Consider the following 17,255-nt stretch of genomic DNA (forward strand, 5'->3'; position numbering starts at 1 on the left):
AACTCAAAAGTAGTCCAGCAGAAGATCTTCTATCTCGTTTTTTTGGCTGTACATTCTTACCAGCACAGCTGAAGAGTTACAGTTCCTGCAGCCACTCTGAAACGGAGCTTTCATTCCTAACAATCAGAACATACATAAAGTGAACTATTTTTCCAGCTGAGGCTGAGATACAGAGATTCAAAGATTACCTACTTCCAGAGTAAGATATAGACTTGAAAAAAAAAACCCAAATGATGTGTCTCTATGGAATTTTACAAGATGATTAAAGCTAGAAGAGCAGGCTCCTAAAATTCCTCTAGATCTCTGTACAGCATTATCCCCTACAAGAAGGGAGCAGGGCAAAGCCAAGAGATTTTTCTGAAGGTATTGATTAAAATTTCTTTTTCAGACAAAGTGTCTATTTTAAATGTCTGTTTCAAGTGGAGTGCAACCAGATGGGTCACGCTGGGTTTTTCTTTGTCCTTCTCCACACCAACCAAGGCACTCTCTGTGATTATTGTCCCCAGCATGGGGTCAGGAAAGTTCCTCAGAGATGCTCTACCCAGCTAACAGGTCCTCTGCAAAGGAGTTTTGTGCTGAGTTGAACTCAGAGATTCACTAAATGTCAGGAAAGCTGCTTGCTTGGCAAGAAGCCCTGTGCACAAATTGGTTCTACATGGAAAACATGCTGCCTGGCTGTCTACAAATGCAGAATACGTTACACAGACATACAAATAATCTGGCTCCTCATAGAGCAAAACTAAGGAAGTAATCTGGAGAGAGGGAATTTGAGACTTGCACAGTTGTGCCACACTGCACTAAAACTGGCATTATTGAATATAATTTGGTCATTGCTATGAATTTCTAGAGCTAATTAGCAAATTGCTGTATAAATTTTTCTGAGATGCAAGAAATAAAGAGGCAAAAGAAAACAAGGTGGGGGGAAATTAAAATAGTACATGAAGATTTGTACTTATTCATTTTCAACAGTATTGAAAAGATTTGCCTCCACCTACAGCTGCCAGAACTTCAGATATTTCCAGAAAAATTAAAATAAAAGAAAAAAAAAATCTTTAATTCCTCAGGTCTGATCACCCCAACTTTAACTCTTGCATGTCATTCCATGATCACAGTTTCTCTCTATTCTGGCAGAAACCTTTTATTGCATATCTGTCCAGTTTCAAAGCTAATAAAGTCCTGTGTCCCTCACTGTGGAGAACAAAACACATTCCCTGTCCTGGTGCTCGCTGTTCATTACAGAGAGAGAGCCAGCAGGACGCCAACAAGCCGAGCCTGTCTGATACAACAAGAGGGGAAGCAAATGCTTGCCATCTTTAGCCCCCCTGCGAGCTCCTTGTAGCCTGGGGTGTGCTGTGCCTGCTCTCACGGGCTGACAGTGGAACAGCACCTGCACTGTGGATTACTGCCTCAAAAGGAGGGCAAGCAACAAACACTGGATTTTAACTCTTGAAGAAGCAGTCAAAGACTCTTCTGGCAATGGCAGCCACAAGGTGAGCCCAGGGGACCAGACCTGACCAGACCAAGCATGTAACTATACTGTTGTCAGGACTATTCTTCTGCAGTTTGCTTCTCAGGAGCTTGGAGCCATAAGCAGCATTTTGGTGTTAAATGCTTTTCTTGGTGTGGTTTCATTGTATCATCAGCTATGTAAAATTCATAAGAGCAAGCTCTAAGTAACAGGAAACCAAGCTGACAGATAGGTAATCTAATGTGCTAACCCTGACTAAAATTCCACCCCTGGAAGCCAGGCAGGGGAGTCCAAGGAGAGACAGCAGGATTGCTGCCCACGCCTGTCTCTGTGCATTTCCTTCCAGGGCTCCACTTTTATGATGGCCTCAGAACTATGGAATCACAGTGCAACATGAGAACACAAAACCTTTAAACCACACAAGAATGACTCAGTAAATTAGCTTAGAGCTAAAGCAATAAATTGCTGCTTGTGGGGGATTTTTCTCCCTAATTCTGAAAGTCTGGCTCACCTTCCTTTTCTCTGGCTCCTGCCTCTGAGAGTAAGTTATGAAGCCCTAATAATCCTGCTGCTTGCAAGAAGGGGAAATTGCTTGGTTCTTTCTCCCAAAGAGGCTTTTATGAAACATTCAGACTTCAGCAGCTCAGCAAACAGAATACAAAACACTGCCCGTAGCAGAGAACATCAAGGTATAAAATACTTGAAGAACAAAATGAAAAGGCAAGTAATTTCTTTTTTTTTTAACTGATGTTAGGTTTCACAAAGGGGGTCCTCAAGTTTTTGTAGAAGACAGGATGTCCTGGTTGCTTCTGTTATTCGTCTTCTCCACAATAAAGTGTCTCCTCTGGTCTCAGAACAATTAACTCTAACAAACAGAAGCAGCAGGGACAAAAAGGAAAGAAAGAAAGAAATCCGCAAAAGACAGCTGAACTTCCAAGCATTTATGGAACAGACTGAGGACCAAAAGAGGCAACATCTGACAAAGGTGACATATTATCCTTGAGAGGCAAAAGCTCAGGCTGTACCAGCAGCCTGACGTTGCAAAGCAGCTCCCACTGAAGCACCAGCAAGTATCAAAACAAGGAGTTTATTAATTGCTGTAAAGTCACTGTGTCATTTTGTTATACAAAAAGCACCAGACACAGCAGCAGCTGAAATGTTTTAAATGAAGCCAAATTTTTTTAGGAATTGCTTTTTGAATATGAGATCTCATTCCCAGTATTTCCAGCAAGTTCCTGTGCTAAATAGATCTCATCCACTGTGCAACCTTGTGCACATTAATTAAAATAAGAGAAAGTTCTCTAATACCTGTTATTTCAAGGACCTCTGTTGCCATCTTACTGCAAAGTTCCTGTACCTTCTTGGTGATTTCCCATGGGCAGCTCCTCACAGCACTGACTCCTTCACAGCACTGACTCCTTCTTCACAGCACAGCCAAAAACTGCAGCCCTCTCCTCACCCACCTAACCCACTCTTTTGTAGCACTCTTCTTGTTATTGGGCACAGCTGTGGCCTGTTAAGGGCAGGCCTGTTCCTGATCTTTGGGGATTGGCCCAGCTGCACCTCCTCAGGTGTGAGATTACCTTCTGCACTATTTTCTTACATTCTGTCGCCCCACAACCTCAAGTGCAGCTTTTACTTTCAGGACTGCTGTGAGAAAAGCTGGACTCTAAGAGAGGATCAAACAAGCTTCCAAGCTGTATACAAAATATGGAAAATCAGCAAGGCCATCATAAGGTTTAATTAGAGAAAGCAAATGCAGCTGATGAAGATGAGCCTTGATGGGTCACAGAATCTTGTCACAGGTCAAACAGTGAGCTCCAGTGCTGAAGTTTGCATTGGTTTAAAATTCATGCTTATCTTTACTTCTTAAAGAGCACCTTAAAACTAAGTCCAAACACAAGCTAATAATTTTTGGCATTTTGAAGCTTCAATAACTGGAGACTCATTTTCTTTTAGGATACACACACACACACACAAGCATCCACATGCACCAAACCACCACTACAGCTCTGTAACACTGCAAATGCTTTCTGAACTCCAGGACAGCCTGGATATTATTGCTCTGTCATAGCCAAATGCTTCATTATCCACCTGGTTTCTGAGCAGCATGTATTCTCCTTAGCCTCATATGAATGCCAGAAATGACCTGTGTTGCTGTTTGTCAGTTGCCATGCTATTGTCAATTATTTCACCCTTTGGAATATGAAATCCACCCACAATTTCTCAGGTTTGAATTAGTTAAGTTCTGCCCAGCACTAGGTTTATTTTCAGGAAAACAGTAATATTTTTCAAGTGTTCTAATCACTGGTTATAACTAGAAACAAACAGATTCAGTTTAGGGATAATCAGTGCCACTTGAATGACAAGCCAGGACAGAGGGGAAAGCCAAGATACAGCAATATCTGTATATATATCTATATATATCTGGTATATCCATGGAGCATATGGAGCTGAGGATGTGAGAGGAGACAGTGGGAGTTGTCTGGCCTGGAGCTGGATCCATTTGATGGGTGACAAAGGCAGTTCCAGGTAATCCCTGTACAAGGCAGCACTCCCTTCTCCCTCACTGCTTTCTATGTGAAGAATTTTCTGGAGAGCACAGACTGCAGAGAAAAAGACTGAAACATTCCCAGCTGCCCTCTGAGATTCCCTGGGGTCACTCAGAGCCCCTGGTGACACTGGCCCAGGAGATGACAGCTTTCGGGCAGACTGGCCCCTCCGCAGTGATTGTCACAGCTCACCACTGAACCTCACCCTCATTTCCCAGGAGAATTCACCAGATTAGAGACCCACAAGGCACAGAGAGCCATTAAGGAGCAAGACATCCAGAGCTGTACCAGGAGTTGTTTATGGGAATAGCTCCTTTCCACTGGGCTTCAAAAATTGGATTTTCTGGATGAAAAACAAGTACTCCTAAGTGTGGGCCACTGACTCCAATATTTGTTAACTGCCTGAAGGCTTTGCAGCAGTTCCATCAGTTGCCAGTGTTGTGTGACACTCGTCCATGGCAACAGAGTTCAGAATTCAGTCATGAAGAAGTCTCCCATTTAGTGAGAACAAGGACTAGATGGAGCATTTTGCTGATCTTTTTGTTGGCCTGGCTTTGCCATGACAATTCCTGAGGTTGGCATGGACCAAACCAGAGGTAGCCAAGTCCAAAAGGCTTTGCTAAGGTGCACTTTGAGAAATCCTAGCTGTACTTCTGAAATCCTAGAGCTGCATGGGCAGCCTTGCTGTACAGAAGCAGTTTGCAACTGGTACTCCCCAGAGTTCCTCCTCACAAGCTGGGCATTTATACATCACCACCCCTGACTGTCCCCTGACAAACTGAGCAGGCTCTAATTGTGGGAATAATGCCCCATCTCCAAATTCCCCAAACGCCAGTTTCCCAGCAGCAACAACCCGTGCTCCCCACTGTCCCCCAAGCTTTCTCCTCAGTTAAAAAGGTGTTTCTTCTGGGTCCTGGCCATCTTCAGCCATTGGATCAGGTAACAAAGACTTCAGGGGCACTCCCAGCTCCCTGACCTCCCCTCCAACACCAGCAAGTTGTTCCTGTCTCTGCAACAGACAGGATACTCCAGCAGTGACTACACCACAGTACAAAAAATGTGTCTTTCCCTTTGTTCTGAAGGACAACACAGGCTCCTGATGAGGTTCACAGCCTGACATTTCCACAGAACGCAGTGCAAACGGTGCTAGGCTGACATTATAAAACACTGTAAGCCAATACTGCTGGGAAGCACATGAGCCCTACAAACTGCATGCTGAAATCTCTTTGATACTCCTAAAAGGTTTCAGCATACTAAGTACAGGACAATACATGAGTGATATCCCCATATGTGTGTGTCCACACACAGTTGGTACAATAGTGGACTAAAAGCTCAAACTGATGCACTGAGAGAGGGACAGGCTCCATTAGCAGCACATTTGCAAATGCCACTCAGCTGTGATTTCTAGTTTAGGAGTGAGCAACTTACATAGGAGTTCTGGGTGGGTGGATAATCAGTGGTCTAACTGGACTGCTGAGCTGGGAAACTCTTCCTTCTGTGAAGCAACAAAACAAGATGGTCAGTCTGAGAACTGGTGCTATCTGCTAGATCTCACTATTACAAAACACCCCTCCCATGGCCCACAAAGTGCAGCATCCAGACAAACACTGCAGAACAGGATTTGGTTCTGCCACTGCTAAATCCTTCCTAGGAAATGTTCTGCACACAGAAGGATGGGCTGTGGCTGGGAGTGCTGGAAGCTCTGGATGAAGCATCCCATTCCCCACTGCAGCACGCCAGGACAGCTTTTAACACTCATAAAGCATCCTGAATGATTAATAATCATCACAAAGGAGCAGCTGAACAGTGCTGCCACATTTATCTCTTCCCAGAATAAATGCTAGCTGATTTTAATTGTGTTTCATGTCTTCCTTAGATGAGCAACATAAACTTGGGAAGATTTCACTCCAGAATGAGTAAGAGACAAGCTCCAGTAGCAAGGGAGTGCTATCCCAAGAGTACAGCATGACAGCTACAAAACACAAGGCTATGATCCCCCTGCACATCCATTCCTAAGGTTTCTGAACATCCCACCTGCCTGGGGGCCAGGCTGCACGCTGCTGCAGCTCAGATGTTTAGCAAGGACATGTGAGTACCAGTGCCAGGCCATCCTGGCTGGCATTGTACCAAAACACAGCCAAAGTCATTCCACATCCCAAAGAGCTCATGGGAACTGCTGCCAGAGACTCCACATCCCAAAGAGCTCGTGGGAACTGCTGCCAGAGATACACGCTGCTAAACTGGGGCTCCTTGGAAGCCCTGAGGAAACACTTTCTGCACAAGAGCCTCACAACTGGGCCTTGCTTACAGAAAAGAGACTCTACATGAGGCACTGAAGAAGGATAATGAAGCAGCTGATCAGGTGCCATCTTCTGCTGCAAGAGGCCACAAAAAGAGTATAAAGGTCTTGAGTGGAGAATGGGAAAAATGAACAACAAAGGGTTGGGCCCTGGACTGGTCAGGGGCGAGAGTGTGTTACTTATTAGCAAGAGAAACAGAGCAAGGGCATCAGGAATCACGGTGAAGAGCCCTGAAGTACAAAATGAAAGCTGATGTTTGATGTACAAGGAGCCAGGAGAGACAAAGGCTAAAACCCATGAAACTATTTCAACTTGGTGAAGTAAGACTGCAGTTAAGAAGGCAAGTTTGCTACAGTCAGAAGAACATAACAATTAGATGCGTGCACAGATAAGAAGACTTTTCCAGCAGATGTTCTCCATCTGCCATGCAATCCCCTCCCACAGCAGTCTGCAGCCTGCAACCCAAAGAGAGCTGAGTAACAAATAAAATTGTCACTCAGTGTCCTGGGGCTGCTCACAGCATGTCACAGGCAAGAGGAAAGCAGCAGAGAAGTTTGGGGGAGACCAAGGAGGACAAAGAAGATACTGAAGTCCAAGAGCGCACAAAAGGTGAAAACAGCTGTTTGCTGTGTGTGTTTAGGAGAAAACTGGAGATTAAATATCACCAAGTGCACCAACAGTAGGTGGAGCTGTGAGATAAGAGGAAAAAAATAACCTTTAAAGGGCTAATTAAAATAGCAATTCTGAAAATGAAGGCACAAAACCCTTTCTTCACCCCCCAGAGCTGAGTCTGGAGGAGTATGACAGCCATACCATGGCAGCAGAAGGAGCTGCAGCAGCTCATCACTCTTTTCCCTGCCCTTAGCTAAGACAACACTGCCCACACTGGCACAGGTGAAATCCCTGCCAGCTTGCTGCCAGCCATCTGCCAAGACCAGCCAAGCACCAGGCACAGAAACTCAAGCTGCTCTAACAATCTCATCGAGGGGTTGTTCCCATTCCCCACACTTTGCCTTCTGCTTTACATTCTAACGTTGCCTGAAATTTTTATCAGAAGCATGGACAAAAATTGCATACTGTTTTCTGGGTTATTTTTTTTAATGGAATTAGTTATGAGAAGCCTGTTAATCTCTGGAAAGAACAAGCTATACTTTCAGATAAGGGCTAAGGAACACTAGTGATGTATAAGAAAATCTGCAGAGACAACTGGCATCACTCATTGCCATAAGGAACTCTGTAAATTGACTTCACCAACACAAGCCCTACCTCATATCCAGATTCCAAACTAAGCTGGACACTCTAGCAACTCCAGGTGGAACTATGAATTGTACTTGAAACTTTTCTGTAACAGGAAAAAATCCAACTCAGGTCCTGCATAAAAAGGATGCCTGCATTAGGCAACACGCAGTGAGCCCGTCAAACATCAGAACAGCTTCATCTGTCAGGGATCCAAGAACTGCTCTAGGACAGGCTTTGACACCTCATTCTTCTGTGAACATCCTCCGAAGAAGCAAGTTCAGCCTTTTATGAAATTAAAGCAAAAAATGGAATAGCTTCTAGCCTTGCTCACTGAAGAAAGATCCCAGTCACATTCCTGTGAGAACAAGCAACAAAGGGGACATTTTATACAAACTTTAATTCTTTTTTCCTCCCACAACTTCACAAGTCATCTCCAGTCACCTTTTTACAAGGAAAGAACTGGAACCTCCAACGCAACACTGCAAATCTTTTTGGAGCAAGACCACACACATGATAAGTGACATTATCAGAGCTATTTTTTAGAGACCTGGAAAACAGCCTATGTCCAAAAGCTTAATGGCTGGTCTCAGCAGTCAGCCTGATAAAAGATACCATCTGCTTTAACCAGTCTTGCTTCTTAACTTAGGGGGAAAAGGGGAAAAATAAAAGGAATATTTTATATATAAGCAGCTGATTGGCAACATTTATTAACAATTTACAAGAGGTGGCACTGAGGCCTAACTCCATCACATGGTGCTAATTGGAGTCCAGGGCCTCCTTAAGCTATCAAATGGATGGTCAGATGGGAATTCTGTGCATACTTATAGGATAATACAAGGAAGCATACAATTAATTTTTATCAACAATAACAGGCTGGAAGCCCAGGGTGAGTTTCAGTTGGCAGCCACAGAAATGAGCATATAGTCACACAGCTGGCCTGCTACACATCAGGCAATCCATTTCTCTCAGTTTTGTGAAGCTGAGCTTTAAACCATGTTGTGTAATTTATAAATTGCCACACTGAAACCTGCTGATTACACCATGCATGCCAGGGCTCAACTAATTTCCAGACACAGTGGAAACCACAGAATGGTTCTGGGGCCCTTCAGACTATTAAGATATATGCTAATTAGTTGCTACTTGATAGTAACTTATAGCTAGATGTAAATGACAACATGGAAGAGCTGTTGTAGCTTACATCTAGCTATATGTTATTTGTTATTTAAAACAATTTTACATATTATGTTTTTCAAATCAGCATCACAGCACAGCCACAAATAGCACCAAGAATCACGTTGATGACAGGGAAAGAAAAACCAAACTGGAGAAAAAGAGCCAAGCTACCAGTGCCAGGCAGTGCCTGCAGTGTGGCAGCTGAGCAGCAGAGGGGATGGGGCAGCACAGGATCCATCCCCAGTCCCAGCTGAGCCTGCCCTGCTGGGCACAGAACAAACCCCCTCTCACCACTGCAGTACCAGGGACAGCACACACCCACCCCTGCTTTGATTCTACCAGTCTACCTGTGACCCAAAGCTGAAGCCAAGTTAAAAACCCACCCTGAGCAGAGGCAGAGCTGCCCCTGAGATGTCCTGCCCCAGCACAGCCCCTGCACTGTGCGCTCAGTGACCTGGGCAGCAGAGGGACACAACCACAAAGGGGCTCTGCACACACAGCTGCCACCTGCACGGCACTGCCACCTGTATGGCACTGCACTGCCCTGCCAGGAAAGGGCCCCCAGGGAGGGGACAGCAAACATTTTCTGTTTGTTCTAAAAACTCAAACACTCAATTGCTATAAGAGAACACAATAGAAATATAATGGAGCAGGATTTAGATCTAACAACTGCCAAAGTCGAGAATACAGCATCTCTCTGGTGCCCAGTGTGGGTAGTCAGCTGTACAGTATGCTAAAAGTTGAAATGTTTTATTCTTGCTGTAGCAAAATAATATTTGTGACTGGAAGGTCTGCAGTAGCAATCCAGGCAGAGCAGTAACTTCTGCCTTCATACAAGGACTGCTAGACCATTTGGAAGATAAATAAGAAGTCCAGCATTCACCTGGGGATACAGAAAGAGGGAGAGAGAAGAGCAGTACTGTGGTTCTTTTCTTGGAGAGTTGTCTTGGTAGTGCCTCTGGCCAAATCACGTGGGTCAATTTGTCCTAATTCTGGCAGCAGCAAGAAGACATGTTCTTAGAGACATTCCTAAAAATCCCACAGCAAAAAGAGTAGGGGAAGTAGGGGTTTGTCCATCCAAGTGCAAACACCTGCATTAAGCCTTCAAACCATACACATGCATCACACAAGGAATGCAGAAATTACACAGGGACTACAATTTAAGCTGAGCATTGCAATTTCCCAGTGGCAAACACATTTTACAGTGTCTTTATTTTATTTTAACAGGGAAAAAAGCCCCAACCAAAGCCTGCCTCTTTCCTTCTTTTTTCTTGTGGGTTCAGTGATGAGGGTTAAGGTTTGGATTGACAAGCAGAAACATGAGCACAGCTGAGGGAATAGCAAACTTAGAAAGCTACAAAAACTTTATACCCAGAGCAATACAGCAGGGACCTGCATCCTCACACTTGTTTCTATTTCATGCAGGCCAGAACATTTGTCTTTGTCTTCACTGCTGCCTTATGTGTGCTTTAATTGCATCATGCTAACAAGCAGCTGACATTTGATGTGTTGGAACAAGGGATTAATGCTTTAAGGGATGTAAAGGCTGTGATTTCAAGCTGCTTTTGTAAGGAACATTGCTGTCCAGAGAAGGTTGTAAGGGAACCAGTAAAAGCCATGTCCAGAATAATGGGGGGAAGAGGGTATTCCAAATTTTGAGATTCTGTATCTGATAAGATTTTGATTGTGTGTTGAAATGACAGAGTTACACATCACTCTTCCTTCCCACAACACTCAATCTTTAATATTATTTCCTCTGTTCACTCTGGAATATTAAAGGAAGATTTCCAAACCCACAAAGCCATTTCATGAAGGAAAAAAAATAAATCAATACATACCCATACCCCAGCTGCAAAGACGCGCAGAATGCTCTAACAGAAGCCTGTGGTTGCCACAGAAAACAAACAAAAACTTTCTGCAAAACAGGCTGTGGCAGGAACAGAGGGAAAAACATAAGAAAATACTTTGGTCACAGCAGTAGCTGGCTCATTCACCCTGGTGGCACCCCTGTTTCCTTCTGAGGCATCCCTGGCTCCTCCCTGGGAACTCAGGAGGGATAAAACCCTTCCCCTGCAGAGTAGGAGCACTGAAATCACTGCAGCCAGACAAGCAGCCCAAAGAGGGGACTGAACTGCCCAGGAGGTGCCAGCAGGGAGGTGGCAGCCCCTCTCCATGGCCCCATGGCTGCCGAGCAGAGCGGGGCTCAGCGATGTCCCTGCCAGGGTGCCACACCTGGGAAACTGGGAAAGAGCAACACACAGGGACTGCCTGCACAGGGACCCGGCTGTGTATGCTCCAAGGGGGGGCAATAAATACATGGAACAGAAGCCAACTGCTAAACCCCAGCCAGTCTGCAAGCAGGGAAAATGGGACAGAAATAGGAAAGAGAAATTGATTTATCCTTGGCGAGGGCTGCACGCTCTGAGCAGCACAGTTCAGTGAGGGATGGCAAAGAAAAAATAACAAGGAGAAATACCAGGGGATGATTCCCAAAACTTTCATCTTGTGTCCTTAAGTGTGAAACCTGAAAGCTGACAATGGTGGCCCCAGCATGGCAATAGAATAATCAGTGAAGTTTTTTTGTTGGGAACAGTTTGGCAGTATAAAAAGGTTGTGACAACATAATAAAGTCAAGGCAAAATAATATAATCTCAATAAAATAGGTAGCATATTTTACATTTAATATCTGTTATTTCCTTTTTCTTCATAAAACTCTGATCAAAACAGATTTTCTCCTCCATATCCTTTCCCACCACCGATAGAAATGAAAAAAAGAATAGAGTGACTCTCATTACAAGGGATTTGAAGCATAATAAAGGATTTTGGAGGGTTGCACGTGTCAATTTTTGTCCTTTAAAACCACTTAGGTGATGATTTATTTAAGTCAACTTGAAGTTTGTTACTGGCCCAGTGCTGAAGGGTCAGCAGTGCCAGGAGAATCCACACTTGTGCATGTACAGGCACGTAGTGCTGTCCTATTTATATTTTTATTTTAACTCTGTTGGTCCAAAATGCATCTGTAGCAACACAGGACTCATGGAACTCACTAAACTTTCTGCTGTTTCCCATTTTAAAAAGCATTCCTGTTGGAGCTCATACATGATAGATGAGCTTTGAATATTTTCACATCATTTGAATGGTAATGGTTTCAGCACTGGAAACTTTTTATCCAGAGAAAAGTTCACGAACACACACAAATATTCATGATCTCACCATCGTCAAGTGAGCCTGGTTAGAGCTGAATAAAAACATATACAGACATTTAACACAGGACTGGAGTAAAGAAATTCCAATCTTAAAAGTATCAAGTTAAGCAGTTCCAAAAATAATGCCAAAATATTCCAAAGCTATGATGACATGTTCAGTATTTAGAGATGCAGTAGATAATACTAAATAAACAAAGAGGAATAATGTATAAAGGAAATATTCAAACTTGCACAGACAAGCACATACCTTCATCCAAGTGGTTGGACTATATGAGTAAACAGTTGAAATTTGGATTTCATTTAATAAGACAGTTTTGGCAAAGATTTTAATGCATCACCTAAATCTTCTAATCAATTTCAGTGTATAATTAAGTCTCGCTCAAATTTTATGCCAACCCATCAGGTTATTTGGTAATATATCATATTTTGTAATGCTTTCTAATAAAATGTCACATAAAACTTCATGGATAATTCTTTTTTACAGTGATTTTCTGTGAAGTTTTATATTAAAGATTACCCAACGTAATAATAATTTTTAAAAAGGGTAGATTGTCAACTATTTCTTTCTAACTGACACTGGAAAAAGAGGGGAAAAAAAAAAGGATCATTCCAGAGCATCCTGCATTGAAATTATGTTGTCAGTTCAGTGTGTTCTCAAAACAAAGCCTTATATAAGAATTTCACTGAGGACTTCTAGCAAGACCACTTGAAGGTGGTGTAAAGTTGCACCCCAAACAGAAAGGCCTTGATCTTTTCATCTTGCACATATTTAATCCTGTGATTGTGCTCACTTCAGTGAGGCTTGCCATGGAAAAACTGTAAGGAAGTTGTAAGGACAAACTGTATACTTCTCAAAGTAAATTTGCTATCATTCTGATGAAAAAAATTCTCCACTTGAAACAGCTTGACAGCAACAATTTGGGGTTTTATTTTACTTATAAAAATACAGGCAATAGTCTGCATGGGCACTTTATAACCTCCTTGAAACCTAAATCTCCTGAAGCTATGAATAAATTCCTTCCACGGGAAAGATGGGTCTCTTCAGACATTCTTAGAATTCCCCATGATCATTACTGAACAGAGGGACTATTGACAGTGATCTTATCACTCACTCCCACATATCAGAGCCAGTCCAAAGTGTGCTGCAGTGCAGGCAGGTGGAATGCAAGTGATTTCATCTGGCCTGCCCTGGGCCCTGAGCACAGAGCTGCTGGCATGAGCTCAGGGAGAGCACATGAGATAATTCCCAGCTCTGCTGGGCTTCCAGAGCATCACAAAGCCAGTTGCATCAGTTTGCTTGTTCCAAGCCATCCAAATCTCTCTCTGATCTCCTACGTACGCCAAAAATGAAGAATACAGCACAAGAAAGCACTGAGTTCATATTTGTCACTGTCTGCAACAGATGGATGGTCAGAGCTTAAAAACCACAGCTGAGCTGCAGAACCACAACCAGCTTTTTGGGACTGAGCTCCGAGCTTCTCGTGGCCATGCTGAACTGCCCAGCAGGAAATAGTCACTACTTGTTCACTCTCTGCTTTCCCCAGACTCCCCAAGACTCCACTGACAACTTGCATTCCTGCTTTTTCCAGGCTGAAATTTCTCCCAGGGATATAATTTTTTTGGAAGAATAATCCTTATAAAATCAAGCAATGAGTATGATTTTGAAATTGATGTGAATTCTATCACTAACTGAGGAAGAACTAGGATTGAATCCAAAGAATGTAACCATATGCTATTTAACATTATCTGTAATGTAAACTGTGATGTGAAATACAGCCTGACTGTTGAAAGAACCAGAAAATTGTCTAGAAGCTTTCTGGTTCACCATATTTCCTAAATTTGTCTGCTATAAACTCCAGCTCAGTTTTTGTCAATTCCCTACAAAAGACCATTTTTATTTAAAAAAAACCCATAAAATTTAAAGGCATGGAAGTCTAAGTTACTTTGCCATACAAAACCAGGAACATTCCTATGTATAAATTTTCCCCAGCAGTGCATCTGGCTGATGTTATGTTATCAAAATCATTGACTTGATGAAGTCTGGAAATAGGAGTGACAGGAAATTACAGGAAGAATGGATTTTTGATACTTGAAAGACAGAGTTTGTTGGCTGAAAGCATCTGCTCATGACTATACTGACCCACCTGCAAAGAGGCAGCGAGCACGACTCTCCTTCCTGCACTTACACAGGAAAGATGCTTTTAAAGAGCTTTGAAAGGGGAGAAAAGGGGATTACCCCCAGGAGTAGACCTGAGAATCCCACAGCAGACATCCAGGGCTTCCTGGCCAGCACCAGATCTCACCTAGGCAGCTGAGACTGCCAATGTGATTAGGCTGAGAGCAGATTTAATCCAGAGCTTTCCCTGGCTGCACCGTGGAGCCCGTCTGGATTCACAGACCCCATGGGATAGCCTTCCCTACAGCACACACATAAATGGTCATTTATAGTGGAGATTCCTCCCAGAGGAACTCCCCACACTTAGGATACCTCTCCCCAGTCACACAAGTCTCTGGGGTGTGCCTCCAGGAAATTCTGAACAAGGAATTTTGAAGAGGGGATGCTTTCCCAGATTCTGTCACAGCTACATGCTTTGGATGTAAAGTTTCTGCTCTTGGCATTTATTAAAAGGTTCTTCAACACCTCATAACTTTTCTGTAGGTATTTGAACCACTCTGCTCATTTTAAGAGCACTGTGAGCCACTAGAACAAGTAGGCCAGGGAAGCTGTTGCTGCCCCATCCCTGGAAGTGTTTAAGACCAGGTTGGATTGAGCTCTGATCAACCTGGTCTAATGGAAGGTTCCCCTGCCCATGGCAGGGGGTTGGAACCTTTAAGGTCCCTTTCCCACCCAGGCCACTCTATGATTCATTTAACTCTATAGGTTAAATTAAAAAAAAAAAAGGTATCATTTCATTACATTGGACAGCATTTCTGACAGTCTGCGCAGTTTTATGGCTTTTTTTTCAGCAGTGAAGAGTAAGAATTTACAGAAAACAAGCCTCCTAAATCCTTCAGTATTCCCATTTTCTACACTGTAATAGGCTGTGGCATAAGTCTGTGGCAAAGAAAGCCAACAAATGCTCTGCCAAAAAGTCAGAACCTGTTACATGCATAATCAATAAAAAGATAATGCAAGCTATTATCTGACACATAAGGCATCCGCCAAGTGCACTTTTGAATTAAAACAGTGCTTTATATGAATCCCTGTGTGTTAGGCTAGTTTTGCCTTTATTTGTGTATGTGTACCCATCTTATTTGCAGTGCTACAAAACAGAACTGAATAAACAAATGGTTCACAACTGATGAACACGACTCAACTGGTGAAGGGTTTATCTCATTTATGTTTCCAAAGGAAAATGTCTCGCTCGTGCCCCAGCTGCATTAACGATAATTTAACATAAATCATGCAGGCAGCCTCTAAGCCAATGAACCAAGATCATGATTTAACCCTTCTCCCTTAATTAGAAAGGCTGTTAATTCAGGAGGATATCACTGACTTAGAATCTGATGCATTTCAAATAAAACAATAACAGTCCCATCATTATAGCTTCAATCTATCCAGTTGCTGGCTGATTTTTATGATTTTATTATTTTTTTTTTCCAATGTCTTGTGCTGTGCCTGCATGCTACTGCATGAGTGGAAGAAAATTCCACTGTCACTCCCATAAATGTTCTCCAGTTAAAAATAAATCAGACAAATAAAGAACAAAAATAAAAGTGACCAAGAGTGCAGCTTCACACAGTGAAACTGCTCATAAAGGATTTGCTGATAGGTCCTAAGTGACTGAATGCAGAAAGGAGACCTTAAAAATCATGTAAACCATTGTGAAGGTAAAAATCTGTATTTCACTGGGAGTTTTCTTTTCTGCTGTGTTTCAATTTCAGCACATTAATGCTAGTCCAGGAGTGCTGAAAACAACCTTACAACCTTTGAGATACCTCAGATATTCCGAAGGATGCAAAAAGAGTCTGATAACAAGGAAAGTGTCATAGATGTTAAAATACTTCTTCAAAGAAGGTAAATATTTCTTTGCTACTTTCATTTCTCAAATATTATCGTTTTTTCCACCTTGAGGCCTGACCTGCAGTGGAAGATTGATTTACCTTAGCTGTATCAGTGTTGCATCACTGAGATACAAAGAACATATCCTGTTGTAGAGCAGATAAATCAATTTTTACTAAGATGGCTGCTTTCACCCTTGGGCTTGTACTGGTTCAATTGCATTAGCCAGTAAAATAAATAAACATGTTCCAATATTAACTGGCAAAATCAGAATCAACACACTTTGAATTCAGGTGAGAGTTGACTCCTAACTATCAAAACCTACAGAAACCAAATTTGAAAGAATATTTCTTACCCAAACAAGTCTTGAGTTGCACAAAGCACTGTATTGAAGCATTAATGATATGAATTAGTGCTTGGCTAAGTAAAGGTTTGCTGGTTTCTTCACCCCAGCATTGAGGCACTCCAAACGCAGCTCCTGTGGGATGGACACGATCGCCCACAGCAAGGGCAGGCTCTGATGGTGCTGCTCTCTCCCTTCCTGGGGAACCAGCTCCTCCTGCTGAGGACACAGCTGTCTCACCTGGGCTGCTGGCACCACAGGGTCATGGAGCCAGAAGGCCCTGTCCTGAGCAGAGAGGAAGGGGAGAAGAGGAATCCATTGCTCTGGGCCTACCAGAGATCTCACCCTTCCAGCCTGCAGCACCTCGGCCTCTCACCAAGGAACTCCAGCTGTGCATCCCGAGCCAGCCCTGCTCTGCCTGGGACTGAGCCTTGGACACAGAGGGCATTCCTCATCCACGGCACCCACCCTCCTGGCATGCTGCTGGCCCTGCCTGCACATCTGGGAAACCCCTGCAAGCACCTGCCACTCTACCACACTCACCCTCTCTACATCTCTCCACTCATTTTTAAGCAAGCCAGTAGGGCTTTAACCCGGCACAGTCTCTGCACTTAAGACAGGCTAAGCCATGCCTAAAATCTGCAAGCAAAGTGCTAAATTCAAGGCAGATAAAGAAGTGATAAATACTGCCATAAATCACAGCATAATATGAGTAAATACCTGTGACTGCATCCTCACAACATCATCGTGACACTGGATCATCACTGCCTGTTGCTCCTGAACGCCACCTAACCTAGAAACCAAATTATCCAGTGCTGCCTCTGCAGTTGTTTCCATTTTGCTGATCCAAGGGGGAAAAAATAACAGAAAACAGAAGAGAAAACATCCAGCCAAAATATGACAAAGATAAGTTACTTGCCTTCTAATTTTGCCAAAATCTTCTAGGAAATGAAATCAGAATTCCCTGGTGC

The 17,255-nt window shown here is 43.2% G+C and overlaps 1 protein-coding gene across 2 annotated transcripts in view; it reads right to left on the reverse strand.

Moving 5' to 3' along the window:
- Positions 1 to 17,255, reverse strand: part of PLCB4 (phospholipase C beta 4) — a 174,002-nt gene that overhangs the window by 103,061 nt on the left and 53,686 nt on the right. The window contains exon 3 of one of the 2 annotated variants that reach the window (XM_030944561.1): positions 5,449 to 5,515. The exons of the other annotated variant lie outside the window; for it this stretch is intronic. The gene's annotated coding sequence lies outside the window, so the exon portion shown is untranslated. The remainder of the gene's footprint in view (positions 1 to 5,448; positions 5,516 to 17,255) is intronic. 2 annotated transcript variants of the gene reach the window in all.

Source organism: Camarhynchus parvulus, chromosome 3, assembly GCF_901933205.1.
Source record: "Camarhynchus parvulus chromosome 3, STF_HiC, whole genome shotgun sequence".
NCBI lineage: Eukaryota > Metazoa > Chordata > Aves > Passeriformes > Thraupidae > Camarhynchus > Camarhynchus parvulus.